The 21656-nt window shown below is 40.3% G+C and overlaps 1 protein-coding gene and 1 pseudogene across 2 annotated transcripts in view; both read right to left on the bottom strand.

The window, feature by feature from the left end:
- Positions 1 to 21656, bottom strand: part of BABAM2 (BRISC and BRCA1 A complex member 2) — a 408503-nt gene that overhangs the window by 205405 nt on the left and 181442 nt on the right. The window lies entirely within an intron of this gene.
- LOC145503832 (BCL2/adenovirus E1B 19 kDa protein-interacting protein 3-like pseudogene) lies at positions 11371 to 15046 on the bottom strand (annotated as a pseudogene). Its single transcript, XR_014051803.1, has one exon. The product of XR_014051803.1 is annotated as a BCL2/adenovirus E1B 19 kDa protein-interacting protein 3-like pseudogene (transcript).

The raw sequence follows: 21656 nt of genomic DNA, 5'->3' as shown, positions 1-21656 counted from the left end.
GGCATCTGGTCCCATCACTTCATGGCAAATAGATGGGGAAACAGTGCAAACAGTGGCTGACTTTATTTTTCTGGGGTCCAAAATCACTGCAGATGGTGATTGTAGCCATGAAATTAAGAGATGCTTACTCCTTGGAAGGAAAGTTATGACCAACCTAGACAGCATATTAAAAAGCAGAGGCATTACTTTGTCAACAAAGGTCCATCTACTCTAGGCTGTGGTTTTTCCAGTGGTCATGCATGGATGTGAGAGTTGGACTATAAAGAAAGCTGAGTGCAGAAGAATTGATGCTTTTGAACTGTGGTGTTGGAGAAGACTCTTGAGAGTCCCTTGGATTGCAAGGAGATCCAACCAGTCTATCCTAAAGGAGATCAGTCCTGGGTGTTCATTGGAAGGACTGATGTTGAAGCTGAAACTCCAATACTTTGGCCACCTCATGCGAAGAGCTGACTCATTGGAAAAGACCCTGATGATGGGAAAGATTGAGGACAGGAGAAGAAGGGGACGACAGAGGATGAGATGGTTGGATGGCATCACCGACTCAATGGACATGGGTTTGGGTGGACTCTGGGAGTTGGTGATGGACAGGGAGGCCTGGCATGCTGAGATTCATGGGGTCGCAAGGAGTCAGACACGACTGAGTGACTGAACTGAACTGAACTGAATGCTGATGACACTACCCTTATGGAAGAAAGCAAAGAGCAACTAAAAAGCCTCTTGATGAAAGTGAAAGAGGAGAGTGAAAAAGCTGGCTTAAAACTCAACATTCAAAAAACTAAGATCATGGCATCCGGTCCCATCATCTCATGGCAAATAGATGGGGAAACAATGGAAACAGTGACAGACTTTATTTTCCTGGGCTCCAAAATCACTGCAGATGGTGACTGTAGCCATGAAATTAAAAGACTCTTGCTCCTTGGAAGAAAAGCTATGACAAACCTAGACAGCATATTAAAAAGCAGAGACATTACTCTACCGACAAAGGTCCGTATAGTTAAAACTATGGTTTTTCCAGTAGTCATGTATGGATGTGACAGTTTGGACCATAAAGAAGACTGAGAGCTGAAGAATTGATGCTTTTGAAATGTAGTGTGTGAGAAGACTACTGAGAGTCCCTTGGACTGCAAGGAGATCAAATCAGTCAATCCTAAAGGAAATCAATCCTGAATATTCATTGGAAGGACTGAAGCTCCAACACTTTGGTCACCTGATGCAAAGAGCTAACTCACTGGAAAAGACCCTGATGCTGGGAAATACTGATGACAGAGGATGAGATGGTTGGATGGCATCACCCACTCAATGGACATGAGTTTGAGCAAGCTCTGGGAGATGGTGAAGGACAGGGAAGCCTGGCGTGCCGCAGTCCATGCGGTTGCAAAGAGTTGGACATGACTGAGCAACTGAACAACAGCAAAAGAAATATGGAAGAATAAGAAAAACAATGTACCTAAGGGAAGACCCTGGTCTCACTGCTAAGAAGTCTCTGTTCAATAATGACACTACTCATTTTGGAAATGAGGTCATTTCCTCTTCACCAAAGTGCTGGGAAATATATAAGTGCAAGGAAAGGCAGTTCAGTCAGAAAGCAAAATGAATACAAGAGTAAGGAATCAATGGGCGCCGCCATACTGGGCCCTTTGGCCTGCTAGTTGGCTCCCGGCCCTGGGCCCCTCTGTTCCATGCAACAGGGCTTGCAGCACCAGGATCAGGATTCTGAAAGCCTAGTTACAGCTTATCTCACCACATACTGAGTTCTTGGCTAATAGTCACTTCAATATATTGATATATCATGTGAAGATAGCATTTAAGAGAGTTACTTCAGATCTGGTTTCACCAAATGAAAATGAGAATAAAACGATTCTCTCTCCTTAGTTCAGAGAAACTGGGCTACTTCTCTTATGTTTTCCTGACTAATGCTTTTGCACTTGCCATTCCCCTTATAAAAAAGCATTTTCTCAGGACTTCCCTGGTCCAGTGGTTAAGACTCCACACTTCCAAAGCAGAGGGCACAGGTTCAATCTCTGGTTGAGGAACTAAGATATCACATGCCATGCTGTGCAGCCAAAAAGAAAAAAAAAAGTTCTTTCTCTTGTGATGGTTGGGAAGGGCAGAATAGGTGATGAGGATTAAGAGGTACAAAACTCCAGTTATAAAATAAGTAAGTCATAAGGATATAATATATAGAATAAGGAATATGGTCAATAATATTGTAATAACTTAGTGTGGGGACAGTTGGTTACTAGCCTGATCTTAATGTATGCAGATGTCAAATCACTATGCACTACACCTGATGCTAACATAATACTGTATCTCAACTATATTTCAATCAAAAAATAAAGTATAATTTAAAAATGCTCTTTCTCTCCTTTCCTTAATTGGTGTGATTTTAATTTAACTCTATAAATTCAGTTGCTTCATTAAGATTCCTTTCAACTGCATTGTGATCATGTCTACTCTTGGTAGCTTTTACATGTTGCCTTATGAATTCCTCATGGTATTTAAGCAGTGTATAGTTTATATTCCAAATAGACTGTGAATTTCTTGAGGGCAGGGTAGAGATCTACTTCCTATTACATCTAATAACCACAGCTGACATTTATTAAGTGTTTACTCAATAGTCACTTTGCTCACTGCTTTATATACATTCTCTCATATAATCACCATGACAACCTTATAAGGTAGGTACCATTATTACACATTCGCAGATGGAGAAACTGAGGCTGAAAGTAATTAAATGGTGAAAATGCATTTTGAAGTCATGTATGTTGACTCAGAACCCAGACTCTTAGCCACAATGCTATACCCACTCGCATGCTGTTGGGCACAAAGAAGAGAGTATCAGCGCTCAGAGAAAAATGTAAAAAACGTGGAAACCCACATGCTGAAAAGGTAGCAGAGATCTACTGTACATGTACTCATCCTCCATTTAGTGTCTAAATCCTGTATGCTTCAAACAACCATGAGAAACTTAAGGAACCATTCCCTATTTCCTTTTTATCCCAAGAAGACTATCCTGACTGCATCAATGGGTATTCAAAGCAAACTGAAAAGAATATATGCTTTATGTGTTTTAATGTTTACTTTTAGAAACTGTGGAGCAAGAAATTTAAAATTCTAAGAGTACAAAGACTAAAAGCTATAAAGATCACCGTGCCAAACAAAATGTATTTATTTGACATCTTTACACAGACTCATCGAAGGAAGAAGGATGGCTTCTCTGAGAACACCGATGAGGGCTGTGGAGTTGAAGACATTATATCAACCTTCCTTCAATTGTATGTAAAATTAGGCACATTCTATGATTAACTAGGGCTTCCCTGGTGGCTCAGATAGTAAAGAATCTGCCTGCAATGCAGGAGACCTGTGTTCAATCCCTGAGTTGGGAAGATCCCCTGGAAGAGGGCATGGCAACTCGCTCCAGTATTCTTGCCTGGAGAATCCCCGTGGACAGAGGAGCCTGACCAGCTACAGTCCATGGCGTCATAAAGAGTCGTACATAACTGAGCGACTAAGCATAGCACAGAACAGCACATGATTAACTAACTACACTCAGTGGAAATAAGAAGAGCTGATCATCAGGTCAGGAAAGGATAACTGCCATATTCTTGAAACGGGAGCTCTAAGAAGGGGAGTCCGAGACACCAGGATGGAGCTGTTGTCACCCACCCGTGTTTTCTAAAAGTGACATCTTGAGTTCATTACTATGAGATGTCATGATATAGTATGGGGCTAGCATTTTTCTAATTTATATCTTGTTTATTATTTTCATAAACAGAAACCATTTCACTGCCCTCATTTATGCAGGAATCTGCTTGTGAAGCTGTACTCACCCCTAATATGTTGGTTATAGCTTCTGTTTATAAAACTAAATTGAAACATATGTTGTACAAATAACTTTGGGGAAAAAAGAATTCCCGGCTCTTTCAAAATAATCATAATCAAGATTTCACTGGTCAACTACTGTCTCAACAGTTATTATACCTAACAGACATAGTCTTGAGAACACCAACCTTCTGATTAAATGGTGTGTGAAACGGAGCCTTTTCTCTAGAAAGCTGGAGGCTGGGGGGATAGGAGGGTGGGTGGGGAGTTGCAATACAGCCAGGGTCCTCATTAGAAGCACAGAATATTTCCTGGCTTCCACTACCTTCTCTCCTCACCAGCGTTTTTAGAGAAAGAACCTGGAGTGCGGGGTTTCCCCTATTACTCTAACAATGTGTTCTTAATGAGTTTGATAAGAGGCTAAGCTGATTTATATAAGCATCAGTTTCTGCAACTGTTTTACAAATTGTACCAAACCACATCCTCAGACATCTGAGTTGTGATTTTACGCACACCTACTGATACAAACCTTGTGCCAGACTGTTCTCCAGGAGCCCAACAAAACAAGTTAAAACAATAGTGAGTTTTCTTTAAGCACATATGGGACAAATATGAACACCATTTACCACATCCTCAGTATGTCTCCAAAACTTAACAAAAAGGTAGATAAAACTTTTACATAGGAGTTCATACAGCTCTTTGTAAAGGATAGAAAACACAGATTTGAAATGAAAGCTGATATAGTGGACATCTGTGATACTACTTGGCTGACACCGTCTCTTCTCCTGGGAAGCCCCTTTCTCTTCTAGTCCCCACACCTAGACCCCAATCCTTACAGTACCTGGCAGAGATACCAGTTCCAACCCCCTGGGAAGAGCTGATGGATCTCTAGAAGATTGACCTAGTCCTTTCATAGAGGCAAAAGAAACTGTCAGTAGCCATGTTCCCCATCCACAAAAGAGGCCAGGCCATCATGAGAGAACAAAGCCCACACCCTAGAGAAGACAAAAGGAGAAGAGGGCAGCAGAGGATGAGATAGTTGGATGGCATCACCAACTCAATGGACATGAACTTGGGCAAACTCTGGGAGATAGTGAGGGACAGGGAGGCTTGGTGTGCTGCAGTCCATGGGTCAGACATGGACTTAAGTGACTGAACAGTAACAATGACAACCAAGAGAAGCAGAGCTGAGAGAGAAGAGAGTCCTGGCAGCATGCACATCCATGTGCTTGGTCCAGCTGTGTCCTGCTCCTCCTGTTGTTTGCCTTCAACCTTTTTCTGACTTTGGAAAGCCAGTAAATTGCCCTACGTGCTTCAGCTGGTTTGAGGTAGTTTTCCTTCATGTACAACCAACGTTTTCTCTTGTAAATGATTAAACTGACTCATACAGATGATAACCATGGCAAATGGAAATTTACAGAATTAAGTGCTAAAAAGAGACTTTCATCCCTGGGTTATCTAAATACTTGTTGCATACTATGAAATGCCAGGCTCTAATCAGAACCTGGAAAGGGCTTTTAGGACTGAGAGGCGTGGCATGCCTCTGCACATGCCAGAAGAAGGCTTTACTGGAGCAATCTGCCTCACACCAGGCTGGGGCTGCAACTAGGCTATTTCCCTGCACTTACTGCTTCTCATCCGGGAAGACCTAAAACGGCAGAGTAACCCACCCCAAGCCTTGGATGGAACAGCCTGCCCTCGCTGTTCTGTAGCCTCCCTAACCTCACCCACTGAAGGAAAATGTATCAGAGGTGCCAGCACTAATGGCTGTCAAACCATAGTGGCTCACTATTTGAACACATACAATGCCTTGCAAGTTTATCACACAACTTAACAACTGACACAAAAATGGTGATCTTTTAGCTACAGAAATTAAAAAAAATTGCTAAGAGTTTGCATGTTTTTGTATTTTTTCAGTAAGACATGCTAAATGTGGGCATCACAGGAAGCAACAGGTTCTCATGGCTTTGGCAAAAGTGTATGAAAGTAGCCGAGCACAGAACCAGGCATGAAGAAGGTGCTTGTTAAACGCTGTTTCATTTCTCTTATTCCTTCCTGCCTGACTCCAGGTCTGAGTCATATCCATTACCATGCTATTCTTCCTACTGTTAAAGCTCTACCCTTTCCTCTCCTTGTTAGGTGGCTTTGAGTTATGGGGCTTAGAGATTCTTCCTGGGAGGTTCTGTGAGTGAGGACAGAAGGGAAAGGCACCGTAGAAGCGCATAACACCTTTGCACCCACCCACCCAGCCAGTCTCTGAGCACAAACTGTTTGGTGCCCATGGCAACTAGGCAATTGGTTACTTCCACGTGATTTCAGCCACCTGGTACCGCACCCTCATTAATTGGCGACAATCAAAAAACCACAGGTGCTAAACAGAAAATGGAGCCTACTAGACACTCTCTCCTTAAAGTATTATAATGAGACCTTCTGATTTGCATATTGATGTTATCGTCAGAAACTAAAGGGCAGCTAGGAGCTCTGAAAAAATCTAGTGGCTTGGAGCCATATCCCTCTGGAACTGGCTGGATGAATGATTTCAGAGTGGAAAAGAGCTCGGAGAAGTAAATACTGCATCTTTCTCTCAGACTCAAAAGTGCCTCCTGGCATTCCAGCCTCTACAAGGTATCTTTCCAACCTCATTTCCCCACTACGTCACCGACACACCTAAACTGCAGCAGCTGCCCACACTCCATCCTGCCACTCAATCCTGAATGCCTTCTTCCACCCCTGCATCCCTCAACCCCAAATCTCCCAATTCTATCTGCTCTCTAAAGTCACCCTCAGCTGCCATGTCCTCTCACAAGACTTCCTGGTCCTGCCCTCTGATGTAATGGTTTCTCCTCTGGGATCCTACAGATGTGTAGCTACACCCTTCATATGATAACATTTGATTGTTTTGTCTGTTTTAAAGTTACTTACATGTGTGCTCTTATCAGGTATCTGGCTGAGTTCCTTAAGGGCAGTGTTGCATTCACTGTTGTATTCCCAGTGCCTAGTATGGTGCCTACCACAAAAATAGGCACCCAGTAAATATTTGATGAACAAATGCATGAATGTGTGTATGAAAAAAAATGACTACATATGCTTGTCAGGAAACTACTGATCCAAAAATGGGTTCCACAAGCAGACTTCCCTTGCAAAAATAGCAGAGGTCTATGTTTCTTATTAATTTGACCTTCCAATATAAATCAGTAGGTGTAATTTTGGGCAGAATGAGCCATTATGCTTGGATTCAGGTCATCCTCTAGAATAATAGGAAAATTTAAGTTCTAACACTTGACTGAGAGATCAAATCCTACAAGATAAAAAGGCAAGAGCAATCTTTTTGCCATTTCTAATCAATTTCCAAATAACACACCATGTGCTATCACTAAGTCAATACTCATTTATGATTTACCTATCATGTGCAAGACATTTTGATGGCAACAATAAGGAAAAAAATGGCAAGAATCCATCTCCCAACTTCATATGTAAAAACATGAAGATGAGAAACTTTTTTTTTCTTCCTTCTTCAACAAGAGATCCAGTAAGATCAGTTCAGTTCAGTCGCTCAGTCGTGTCCGACTCTCTGCGACCCCATGAATTGCAGCACGCCAGGCCTCTCTGTCCATCACCAACTCCCGGAGTCTACCCAAACCCATGTTCATCGAGTCGGTGATGCCATCCAACCATCTCATCCTCTGTCGTCTCCTTCTCCTCCTGCCCCCAATCCTACCCAGCATTAGGGTCTTTTCCAATGAGTCAACCCTTCGCATGAGGTGGCCAAAATATTGGAGTTTCAGCTTCAAAATCAGACCTTCCAATGAACACCCAGGATTGATCTCTTTTAGGATGGATTGATTGGATCTCCTTGCAGTCCAAGAAACTCTCAAGAGTCTTCTCCAACACCACAGTTCAAAAGCATCAATTCTGCGGCGCTCAGCTTTCTTCACCGTCCAACTCTCACATCCATACATGACCACTGGAAAAACCATAGTCTTGACTAGACGGACTTTTGTTGGCAAAGTAATGTCTCTGCTTTTAAACATGCTATCTAGGTTGGCCATAACCTTCCTTCCAAGGAGTAAGCGTCTTTTAATTTCATGGCTGCAGTCACCATCAGCAGTGATTCTGGAGCCCAAAAAAGTAAAGTCTGACACTGTTTCCACTGTTTCCCCATCTATTTCCCATGGAGTGATGGGACCAGATGCCATGATCTTAGTTTTCTGAACGTTGAGCTTTAAGCCAACTTTTTCACTCTCCTCTTTCACCTTCATCAAGAGGCTCTTTAGTTCTTCTTCACTCTCTGCCATAAGGGTGGTGTCATCCGCATATCTGAGGTTATTGATATTTCTCCCGGCAATCTTGATTCCAGCTTGTGTTTCTTCCAGCCCAGCATTTCTCATGATGTACTCTGCATATAAGTTAAATAAGCAGGGTGACAATATACAGCCTTGACGTACTCCTTTTCCTATTTGGAACCAGTAGGATAGGATATGATTAATCATTATAAGCCAAGGCTGAAAAACTCATCAGTTCTTCTATGTGTTAAGAGTGAATTCATCAGACTTTTTCTGACATTAGACGTTTATAAGGAGATAAAGCAGGAGAGTAATGGGCATCGCAAGTGCAAAAATGCAAAACTTTTACAAGTAGTAAAAGGCAGGAAAAGGAGCTCTGACTTTCCCAGCCTGCATGATGCTAAACAGCAAGTCCTGGTGTTTTTCCAGGAAAACAGTTCAACCACTTTGGTATTCCAGGTTATCTAGTTCAAAACACATAGAGACAGAGAACCAGTACCAGATCCCAAATGCAGGTGTGGCATTACCTTCCTGAACAGCCAGCAGCTGAAGCCTATGTGGGTGGAGCCTCGCTAATCAGACCAACAGCATCAGCTTCACCTTGGGGACACTTATAACAAAGGCCTAGATGATCTCTAGAACATTAAAGTCTGAGCAGCACTGACTTAGAGAACTGACACTTAAGGAAGAGAAAACAGGTTCAAAAATAAAGAGAGAACTGAAAAGCAATGGACTGAGATATTCATCCTGTGATTAAACAGGAGGAGAACACAGAGGAACTGTGATGTTGCATGGGGCTGTGGAAGAGTGTGGAAGGTATCTTGGACAAAGTTGAGGATTTAAAAATAAGTCTCTGTGGCATATTCCAAAAACTCAGAGTTAAATGGAGGAAATAACTGTGGTAGAAGCTGAAAAGTACAATCAGATATTTCTCAAATATTCTTCTAACTGGCCACATCGATAAGCTATGGAGGAGCCAGAGGAAGGGGCCAGGTCAAGAGAGCTGGTATTGTGGACACTATCCCCTTTGGGTCAATGATACTGGTTATGTGCCAAAGGTGAAAGGACACGAGTGAAGGGTAAATGAAATCAGAGAGTGTTATAAAAAAAAAAAGAAAACAACAGACTCTTTAGAGATCTGGGCCAGGGGTTGTTACCCTGTGCTCTGGGGAAAACTTGGGATCATGTGTACCTACGAGTAAGTGTCTTAAGAGCAGCTACTACTGTGTTTTGTATACTGGGCACTGGGAGAAAGATTTCACTTGTAAGAAGGTTTCTATTATATTAAAAATAAAGTTTGTAGCAGTTGATTCCAACACCCACACTTCATAGATTTATAGATGGAGAAACTGAGATAAGGGAAGTGATTTGTCTGATGTGTAGAGTTGATTAGTCACAGGGCTGAAACCAAAACTCATGACTGCTAATTCTTCCATCAATGCTTCTTTTCACTACATCAATCTACTATATTCCAATCTGCTTCCAACACTGTGCCACTTACTAAATGAGGTATGTGTGAATCAAAAAGAAAATGTTAAGACCCCAAAAGAGGAGGAAGTTATGAAGAGTGGAAATTTTCATATGAAGAACATATTATACTAAAAAGTTCCCAAAATGAAAAACTCAATGTCGGACTTAGCATAACTATTGAGTAGGTGGCTTTGTTATTTAGAACTTGACTAATTATAGAAGTGCTGATGACTAGATTTAGATCAACTAAAAACTGAGTTAGACTTTATCACTGGCTTGGGTTAGTGAAGAATATTTCATTTCTAAGCTAATAACAGGTTGAAGATAGACCAATTGATGAACATTTGCAGTTTTGTGCTTAGGAACAGAAATTGTGACATTTCACGATGCATAAATGATGATGAAAGTACTGAAGCATCCAAGCAAGTTGCAATTCTCCAGGGAAGCTATTAACAGCTTAACATTTCTGGTTCACACTGGAATGTGGATTAAACTTAATAAAAAAAAGTTTATATTAATATCAAATAAGCATGAAAGAATGTAATTAAGCAGATGAGGTTGAACCCTTTAAGTTTCAGGCTCTCTTGGGTCTGTTAATTATAGAATCAAATGTTGGTTAAGTGTACAAGAAAACCTGCACAATAATCCAAAACAGGTTTCATGAACTATGTTAAAAAACAAACAAGCAAACTATTAAAAAAGAAAAATACAAGGGCAGACAGAACACCTTCCCAATGCTTCAGCAAACTAAACTGGGCTTCTCCCCAAGATAAACCATGACTGGACCTACTATAGCCTATGCACCATGGGCAAAATATATCACAGATTTCTTTTCTTTTCTTCTGCCTTCAATTAATTCCATTCTCCTTCTATACTGATTATATCTTTGGTGCTGACCTCAGGACTCATTCATTCATCCATCCCTATAAACATGTTATTAATGCCCTACTATGTGTTAGGCACTACCCAGAAGGTGCTAGGAACACACACCCTCAAAATCTTCAGAGACAAGTAAGAAAACTAAATAAACAATAAAAAAATAATAACTGACCATTTGACTAAAACTGTTGGAATAAAGGTATATTATAATACAGGTGTAAATCTCTGGCAGAAAAAAGGAGTGGTGTTAAAGAAAGGACAAAACTGGCTGTCACATGCAGCTTTTTAAGGAGATAATGTTGAGCTTCCCAGGTGGCTCAGTGGTAAAGAATCCCCCAGCCAAGCAGGAGACGTGGGTTCAATCCCTGCATCGGGAAGATCCTCTGGAAAAGGAAACTGCCACCCACTCCAGTATTCTTGCCTGGGAGATCCCACAGACAGGGGAGCCCGGCTGACTACAGTTGCAAAAGAGTCAGACATGACTTAGTGATTAAACAGCATCAAAGAGATAATGCTTTTAGTTGGAAGGAATCACAGTGCTCTGAAGGAGTAGAAAGTATAAGGGAGTGAAAGGAAGAAGATCATGTGGAAAGATATAGGGGTACAGAGGCATATGGCACACCCAGGGCAGGGTTCAGAAAGGCTGAAACAATGGACATTAGTGAGGAGGGGTGACAGATGAAGCTGAACAAGTCTACACATAAATATTTGGCTGCACTGGGTTTTAGTTGCAGCATGTGGGATCTTTAGTTGTGACATGTAAGATCTAGCTCCCTGACTAGGGATGGAACCTGGGACCCCTGCATTGGGACTGTGGAGTCTTAGCCACTGGACCACTGGCCCACAGGAAAGTCCTGGGACAAGTTTAAGCGCCTGTCCATAAACAACTTCAATGCATTTCAGCCAAGGAGTTGTGTTTTTTTTTTTTAATAACTTTATTGCCCAGGATATTTTTTTCCCTTGTGTTATATTTTGTCTGTTTTATTTGTTTTCTGTTTTCATAACTATAAATTCAAGTTTAGGGAAGCTTGCCTTTGTCTTGAAAAACAAAACAACAAAGCTTTCATATCATTTGCAACCTGGTCTAGTTTGAAGAGACAGGTGGGAGTTATCTTGCAAGAGTAAGATTTATACCATGATGGGTGCAGTTCTAGGTCTGGTGGTACTGAGAGGAAACAATGGCATTCTTGACAAAATTACAATCTGTTGGTGGCGTCTGCAGAAAAGAAGCCCTTGCAAACTTCTAAATAAGAGTAAACTCTTATTAGAAAATTCTAAAGTGTTTTACAGGCCAAAAAGGGAATGAGCTTAGTAAAATGCCTCAAGAGAGTTGGAATAAAATACTGGATTTGAGAATTACTGGAACTTGGATATGTTAAAAGAGGGTGGAGGTTGGGTCATGCTTACAATGGTCTCAAGTTCAAATGAATTACTGTGACAAGACACCACTTTATAAGTCACACGCTGGCCCGGGGGCTCCTCTCTTCCCCCAGTAGGTGCTGGCAGAAGGCGTGCTCAGTCGTTTTCCAATGTAGATGCCTAGCCCCAAAGCCAAAACATGGGAGAGGAAGACAGATGGAATGAACACCTTAAGAAATTCTGCGGAGAAGATCCCCCCTTTCTTCATGGCTCCACTTTAACTCATGCTTAAGGAAACGGAATGTTTAGGGTGCCTGAAGTGGAACTCCTTGGGTAGAATGTTCTCAGGTCTACTGGACCAGTCGGACACCCAGTCTATGCTTTTCTTAAGAGCATCCACTTCTTCCTCTCCTTCTGCAACTTCTTCTGACTGAGAGCTATGCTCCTTGCTGGTGTGCATTTCCACATCAAACACGACCTGCCCATCTTCTTGTGGGGAAGGGCTGTTGCAGTGAGAACTGCCTCTTGAACTGCTCTGGCCAGATTCATGCTGTGCATCCAAAAGAATCTTCTCCATGTCCCCATTGTGGATGGAGGACGAGGAGGGTACATGCTCCAGCCCCCCATTCTTCCCATTGTCGTTATCATTGCCATTGCTGCTGTTCGTGGGGAGCCCCACCCAGCAACTGTTGAGGCCAGCAGGCAGTGGCAGAGACTGTTCATCTTTCTCACAGTTGTTGTTGTGCAGGGGCAGTGGCTGTTCTACTAAGTGAGACAACATTGTCAGGCGGCTGGAAGAGCTGCAGCCCCGAAGCAAGGACCTTCTTCAGTTCTCAGGCAGCAACACAACCAAGGAGTTTGTTTTTTTAAGGACAAGGCAATAATGGATTACAAACAAGGTAATGATGTGATCAGATTGCTCTACAAAGAATATTCTAGCAGCTTGTAGGGCAAGACTAAATGTAGGGAAGGGGAGCTCTACAGTGGGCCAGAGCAGAACAAGAAGGATGTCCCCATAGAAAGGCAATTTGGTGCAGGATGTCTGAGCCCAAGCGGAGTGCAGAAGGTGCCCACGTGACGGAGGGACAGCAGAAACACTGGGAGACTGTGGTGAGGGGTTACATATATATGTAATATAGCTATAACATATTATAGATAATGGGAAGTATATCCAAAATACATTATGGATAATGGGATTTATCGCTTTCAAAGAAGAAAGATACAAATATGTATAAACAAATTCAGCATATTAAATTAGAAATGTAGGTATCAGTATGAACATGGTTGGTTAATACAGACAGATTAGATATAGAAATAATACTGAGCATCAAAATAAACAATGATGCTAACTGACTATATAGTCCATTAATTCAAACAGGAAATCATGAGTCCATACTGTTGTAAAGAAAGTTAGATGAAAAACAGGATATTTGTATAGTTTCAAAGGACCACCCCACAAAATATTTACTGATTACATTTAAAAAAAAAAAAGCAACTTTGCTGTGGAGAGCCTTACAGACACCAATTTAAACAAGTCATCAAGGTGATCATATCAATCAGTAAACAGATCAGATGTGCCGCTTGAGGTGCAGTGAGAACACAGCACCACTTGTGTGCTATTCCTGCCACAGATGCACATATGGAATCCAATCATGGCGGAACATTGGACAACCTATATTCACACATTTTAAAAAACTGGTCTATAATCTTCAAAAAGGTTGTGAATGGCAAGGAAAAATTGAGGAACTATTAAAAATTGAAGACCATGACAAAAGAATAGAATCCATGATTCTAAATGGAATTCTTCTCTCCATTTGGAAATCAGTGGGACAAATGGCAAAATTTGAATAAGGTCTTACATTTGGATGGTAGTACTACATCAATGGTTATGGTTTTTCCAGTGGTCATGTATGGATGTGAGAGTTGGACGGTGAAGAAAGCTGAGCACCACAGAATTGATGCTTTTGAACTGTGGTGTTGGAGAAGACTCTTGAGAGTCCCTTGGATTGCAAGAAGATCCAACCAGTCCATCCTAAAGGAGATCGGTCCTGGGTGTTCATTGGAAGGACTGATGTTGAAGCTGAAACTCCAGTACTTTGGCCACCTCATGCAAAGAGCTGACTCATTGGAAAAGACCCTAATGCTGGGAAGGATTGGAGACAGGAGGAGAAGGGGATGACAGAGGATGAGATGGTTGGATGGCATCACCGACTCAATGGACATGGGTTTGGGTAAACTCCGGGAGTTGGTGATGGACAGGGAGGCCTGGCGTGCTGCGATTCATGGGGTCGCAAAGAGTCGGACATGACTGAGCGACTGAACTGAACTGAACTACATCAATGTTAATTTCCCAATCTTTATAACTATACTGGAATTGTGTAGGAAAATGTACTTATTTATAAGAAATATGCTACAGTATATGAAGGTCAAGGGCATCACATTGCAACTTACTCTCAAATGGTTAAAAAAAATGCTTTGTACCGTTCTTACATTTCTAGTATGAATTTGAGATTGTTCCAAATATAAAAAAGGAAAGAATTAATAGATGATAAAAATCCAGACCAGACCATACAAAGACACTGTTCTCAGGAAGCAAAAGGAGGAGAGGAGTTGGAATCTTAAATTAGAAACCCATTATACATGCTTTAAAGTCTTATGGTACATGTTTATGCTTAACTGCATAATAAAATATTATAATTCTCAAATCACAGCACAGTTAAGTAATTTCTCCAAATACTGCCATTTTCCCCCAAATTAAGGAATTTTGCCAGGTTTGGTTATAATTATCTACCAGGAATGGCTGACCTCCACCTGATCCTGGAGTCAAGATCTGACACCTAAAGTAGTCCCAGTTTCTTACAGAAAATAGTTTCATAAGGCTGATTTCTGTCTGGGTACCACATATCATACCTAAATTTACGTTGTCAACAACCCTCAAGATAGATATTGTCATCTCTATTTTGCAGATCTAAAAACTTCTCCAAGAGATTAAGCAAAATGTCCAAAATTTTCTACTAGTAAGTGGAGCATCAGAAAATAAATTCAGATTTCTCTCACTCATAGCCCATGCTTTTCCCACTACAATCCAGTAGCCTGGTACGTGCAAGGCATCATGTGATTCACCACGGGAGAGACAAAATTAATAAGACATGTTCTCATAGAACTAACCACTTCTGCTTTCTCTCCTTTATGTCTCAGTCAGAATCGTCTGCCTCTTGCCTCCTGCTATGACTCTCCCACATCTCTATCAGTGGGTGAATTCAGGAACACTGTTTTCTCTACCTTTTCTGTCATTGAAGAGATGAGACAGCAATTCTGAAGATGTACAAATGTGCCTTAAAATATAAAGACCAAAAAAATGAGCACTTAACATACTGTGTTAAATGAGGTTTCTGAGTATACAATGACCACTTAATCAGCTAAAAACGGAAAGAACAAAAGGATACAGAAGGAGTATAAAGAAAATAGTATTACTTCTAAATAATGTGATACTGGATGAGAAAAAAGTCAAAGACCAACCCATGAAATATCAGGAGTTCTGGACAAGTGAACTGCTTCCTTCCAAACTTTTGTTTCACTTGGTAGAAGAGGTCACCTAAGAAGCACTCAGAGGGACTTCCCTGATGGTCCAGAGGGTAAGATGCTGGTCGCTCACTACAGGAGGCTCAGGTTCAATTCCTGGTCAAGGAACTAGATACCACATGCATGCCACAACAAAGAAGTTTGCATGCCCAGAAACTAAGAAGCCCCCATGTCGCAATGAAGATCCCACGAGCTGGAACTAAGACCAGTATAACCAAAATAAATAAATAAATATTAAGGAAAAAAAAGAAGCAGCTCTCAGAAATCAGAGTCAAGCCCCTGACTAGAGCAATGGTGCTCTCGCTTGGTCTGTCATTCTCTGAGGAAGCAATGGGATGTTGAATTCCTCATCTATTTCTGTGAAGATTATGGTATTCTGCTCACTTTAGTGATGGTTAAAAAGAAACTGACTGTTACATAAGAGCAGAGGGAGGACAATGAGATGCCAGTTTACTCCATCAATAATGAACTCCCCTCCAGCAAGCTCATAATACAAAATGTGAAATGTTTAATATCATTTCTTTAATCTTGATTTATCCATATAAAACACTGGATATAGGTCTTGGCAGAATTTTGAGAAGCTTATATGTATGAGTAGATTTCCCCATAAAACAAATTTCTAAAATTCAAGATAACACATAAGTAATCATATACTTACTTTCAAAGTTTTCTGGAGAAAAAAATAAAAGGGAATCCTCCCCATAAGACAATAGGAAACTATAGGCCTGTTTATATATTATTCAAATCAGTATAATTTAGAAATGATTTTAATAGGGGACTATGTAAGAAAACTCAATGCTATTATGTTTCTCGTCATTAGTACTATGTCAGGCAAGTCCGTGGCTTTGGTTTACCTCCAATGGTCTCCGTTACAAACATCAACTGAGTGTATTCCTGGAATTGCTCTTAACCTCCCGTAGTATTTCATCCTTTCACACACAATAATGCACAGGGGGCAGTGGTAATATGTGAAACAAGCTCAAAGTTCCCAAACTGGAAGATATTGTTTTCTTGCATCCTACCTACTGTAACTGAAAACTGGGAATTTACTGGAATTGAGGATTTATTATGAGTCAGATGGCTGACAGTCTTTCCAACCAAAACATCTGCTCTACAAAGGCACAACTGCTACAATCCATTTCCTCTTGGATCTGGAGAATGACCAAGTTGTAGCTTAGCCCTTTCCTTAAAGACACAGGGATTTGAAATGAGAAATGAAATCAAAGCAGATCTCTATGTCACCTTCCTACCTCCACTACTTTCTTTGATGGCATTAAAAATGTAATAAAATATGAGAATTTACATAATTTTTGAACATTAAAACACTGCAATAAGAGTGGAATAACCAAGAACTTTATCAGATCACTTCAAATTGACAGCAGTGCAGCTGAAACCAATTCTTTCTCTAGTACTTGAAGAAAGAGGGGACATATACTAACTACAGTAGGGAAAGGGTCTCATTATTTACTCAACAAATATTTACTACTGAACACTTCTATGTGTCAGGCACTATTCTAGGAACAAGTGGGGAACAGGCTAGATAATGGCCACCTCTTGGAGCTTACCTTTCCACAGGGGAAAACAAACAACAAGAAAGCCTATTCATAAATACTCTTCAAAGCACTACAGGTTTCCAACTGTCTATTTGATACCATTGGCACTAAGATTTTTTCCCAGCAACTATAAGCAATAAGATAGTTTTTAGGAACCATATTCTAGAGCAGTGATTCCAACCCTGGTCCTTATTTAAAAGCACATTATTGGACCCTACCCCTGGCCATTATGATTCAGTACACGTATCTGGGGCAAGGAAATGTGGATTTTTTTTTTTCTTCAACTTATCAAGACCTTGAACTGCTCATCAGGTTTGGGGTCTACTGCCCTAGAATACTGACCTCCAAACATTTAAAAGCATTAAGTTATAAATGTCAATTTAAAATATTTGGTTTCCAGAAATAAACTCACACACCTATAGTCAATTAATCTTTGAAAAAGGAGACGAGAATATACAGTGGGAAAAAGACAGTCTCTTCAGGAAGTGGTGCTGAGAAAGCTGGACAGCCACAAGTAAATCAAGTTAGAACACACCCTCTCATCATACACAAAATAAACTCAAAATGGTCTAAAGACTTAAACATAAGATGTGACACCATAAAATTCCTATAAGAGAACATAAGCAAAACATTCTCTGACATAAGTCATACCAATGTTTTCTTAGGTTAGTCTTCCAAGGCAATAGAAATAAAACCAAAAATAAACAAATGGGACCTAGTCAAATTTATAAGCCTTTGCACAGCAAATAAAACCAGAAACAAAATGAAAGACAACCTATAGAATGGACGAAAACATTCACAAATGATGTGACCAACAAGGGCTTCATTTCTAAAATTTACAAACAGCTCATACAACTCAACAACAAAAAACAAATAACCCAATCAAAAAATGGGCAGAAGACCTAAAGACACAGTTCTCCAAAGAAGAAATACAGATGGCCAGTAGGCATGTGAAAAGATGCTCAATGCTGCTAATTACTAGAGAGATGCAAATCAAAACTACAATGAGGTACCACCTCACACAGGTCAAAATGGCCATTGTTAAAGAGTCAACAAATGATAAATGCTGGAGAGGGCATGAAGAAAAGGGAACCCTCCTATAATGTTGGTGGGAGTGTAAGTTGGTGCAGCTACTATGGAAAATAGTATGGAGGTTCCTCAGAAAACTAAAAATAGAATTGCCATATGATTCAACAATCTCACTCCTGGGCATATATCCAGACAAAACTCTAATTTAAAAAGATATATGCACCCACAGGTTTATAGCAGCATAGCCAATACATGGAAACAACCTAAATGTCCATTTACAAACAAATGGCTAAAGATGTGGTACGTAAATACAATGGAATATTACTCAGCCATAAAAAGAATGAAATAATGCCATTTGCAGTAACATGGTTGCAACCAGAGATTATCATACTAAGTGAAATAAGTCAGAAAGAGAAAGACAAATATCAAAAGATGTCACTTTTATGTGGGATCTAAAATATGATACAAAGGAATTTACCTACAAAAAAGAAACAGACTCACAGACATAGACAACAGACTTGTGGCTCCCAAGCTGGGGGTGGGGTGGGCGAGAGGCATAGACTGGGAGTTTGCAATCAGCAGATACAAACTATTACATATGGAATAGATTAAAAACAATATATAGAATGGATAACCTGTATAGCCCAGGGAACTATATTCAATATCCTGTGATAAACCACAATGGAAAAGATTATGAAAAAGAGATGTGTGTGTATGTATATATGCATATGTGTGTTAGTTGCTCAGTTGTGTCTGACTCTTTGCAACCCCACGGACTGTAGCCCACCAGACTCTGTCCACGGAATTTTCCAGGCAAGAATACTGGACTGGGAAGACATTCCCTTCTCCAGGGGATCTTCCCAACCCAGGGATTAAACCTGGGCCTTCTTCATTGCAGATAGATTCTTTACTATCTGAGCTACCAAGCAAGCCTCTGTGTGTGTGTGTCTGTGTGTAAACTGTCACTTTGCTGTACAGCAGTAATTAACACATTGTAATCTATACTTCAATAAAAATTTTTTCTAAAGTTTGGGCTTCAGATCAACATATCTTCTATATATTTACTGATAAGCTATATACATGGACTGCTATGCTAATACATTATAAATATCATTAAACATGCACAAACAGTAGAAATTCTAGGAAGGTGAGATAAAAATAAATATAAACAAATATTTTCTCCCAACCTGGCTGGCTGCCTGCACAGGCTGCAACTTATGAAGTGGGGCAAACCAAGAGGCCTGCAGGTTCCTCACACACAAAGACTGGGAAGCAGGGCAACTGAAGGCGAAGCCCTTTGATTCATAGCCTGGGAAGACAGACTCTTTCTCAGCTCTCACTCTGCTCTGTAAACTAATACTTTCTCACTTCTGGCACAGGGGAGAGAAGTAGGCAGAGGGCATTAGAATTGTAATCTCAGTGGCAGGAATTCAGGAGACCTTGCCTCACTCCACCTGGCGACACATACCTGCCAGCTCTTGCTGACATACACTAAGTATGGAAAAACCACACTTGGAAAAACATATAAACTCCATCCTAGGTTCAGCAGCTGTAACCCTGTTGTGTCAGTCGTTTGAAACATGTGTGAATGTGTCTGTGCATGTTAGATTCCTGACCATGTGATAAAGGTAGAAAGAGTACAGGCTTCCAGATTAGACAAGCTAGTGAGAATCAGGCTCTCCCCTGGTTGCTTGTTATGTCCACTTGGCTGAGTAAGTTATTTAAAACCTGGATTAGCCTCTGTTTCCTCAACTGTTAAATGGGAGTAGTTATATAAAACTATGGTATCAGTTACACCATGAATAAAGGGTGGCCATCACTGTGGCCATCATCATTGTCACTGTTGTCCCAGATCACCTTGGAACACCTGGCCCACCTGTTTCCTGCTATCCGCACACACTGATCCTGGCCCATGCACCTGGAAATGATACCTGTCAGTTGCCTTCTCTGTGTATAAACTATTTGTTGGCAAATTCTGGCCTGTCTGTGCAGCATCAGTTTCTAGTTTGGTCTCCCCTAACCATGATAAATGAATGGCCCCACAACTGATGATGTTAAAGCCACTTCCCGCTTGGCTTGGCCGAGGGGCAGCCCCTTGACTTTGAATTCAGGGTTACACCTCCATGGACCAGCAGCCTTCATCTGCCCTTTCATCTGACAGCTCACTTCCTGGCTCTTTTCTCTCTGCGGCATTAAAAAAAAAAAAAAACCTCAACAGATAATATTTTCTCTCTTTCAGTTATAGCCTCCTCTCCAGTGCCTTCTTGTCTGTGCTTCCTATCTCTGTTCAAATAAAAGGTAATAAAATCATTTGACTGTGAAGACTAAGAAGGCAATTCTCAAATGAATTACTAGTGACTGCAGGAATGGCCCTACATGTATATCCATAAAGAAAGCATTTCAATTCATAGGACTTTCAAAAGTCAGGTAGCCATCTTAAGGAAAATCAGGCCTCTTAAAAGATTTTCCAACTGTATAGATTACCAAGGAAAGAAATAAAAACAAATAAGAATCTGTCTAAAAGAATTTGGGAAAAGAAAAAAGAACATAAAATTAAAATCAGAAAAGGCAAAAACAAAACCAAGAGCAGAAAAAACATAACAAGCAAAACATAACATTAATCCAGAGAAAAATCATTTTATTAAATCAAGACCACACATAAGAAAATAGTATTTTTTAAATTGGGGCAATATAAATTTTAGTTATCTGCTAATAAATATAGTAGCTAAACAGAAATGGATAAAAATTCAAACTAACTGGAGAACAAAAAAGAAGCATCCAGAAACAGCAAACAGAAAAGAACAAGTTACAAAAAAAGTAATGTTATTAGGAACTACCATTTTAAAAAATGCCTCTGGCCAATCAGTTTGGTGTAGAATGTTTCTAAATTTTCCAAAAACAGATAAGAATGTTATGCTTTTCAATCTAACTCACAAAGAAAATATAATTTTTTAATTGATGTGTAACTAACATATATTACATTTGTTTCATAATACAGTGATTCAACATTTATATACATTATGAAATAAAAGCAAATATAGTTTTATTTCCCATAAACAGACAAGATAGTCACAATAGTTTTTTATGAGTATGGCTCTAATAACTAAATAAAAATCTTAATAAATAAAATACAAGGCAATATTAAAATAATTTTCCACTATGAACAAGTAAAGTTTACACTTGCATGACTGGACACAAGGAAAATATTAAAATTTGTCACATGAAAAGGAGAAGTGGTAAGAATCACAGCATCACTGCAGTAAGTGCTCACAGAAAACTAAATTACTCATTCTCAGACTTTTGCCAATGCAAACACCACAGCCAGGTTGTCAGGCTCTCTCCAAGAGACCTCAGGAGAACATTCATATTCTTTTTGAGCCTTCTGAGCTCAGAAACTCGATTCTGTTTGCACACCAACTGCAGGGCCATGGCCCAAGGGTAGGTGACATACAACCAGAATGCTAACTTGTTAGTTTACCAAGGGAAATTAGGTACTAAAATATTCCAAGTTCACATGGTTAGTGCGTTCTTTCCCCATAATGCCAGTCCATTGTTTTGTAACGATAAATTAGTAACAGGGAATGGAATATTTCAAGCCCCTTTATCACGGCATGCTCTTTGCACGAGGAAGACCCATGTGAGCTGCCAGGCAACTCAGATGAGTTAGAGGAACTGCATT

Source organism: Giraffa tippelskirchi, chromosome 4, assembly GCF_054371585.1.
Source record: "Giraffa tippelskirchi isolate mGirTip1 chromosome 4, T2T-mGirTip1v1.2.pri, whole genome shotgun sequence".
Taxonomy (NCBI): Eukaryota; Metazoa; Chordata; class Mammalia; order Artiodactyla; family Giraffidae; genus Giraffa; species Giraffa tippelskirchi.
This window is presented reverse-complemented; position numbering and strand designations above follow the sequence as displayed.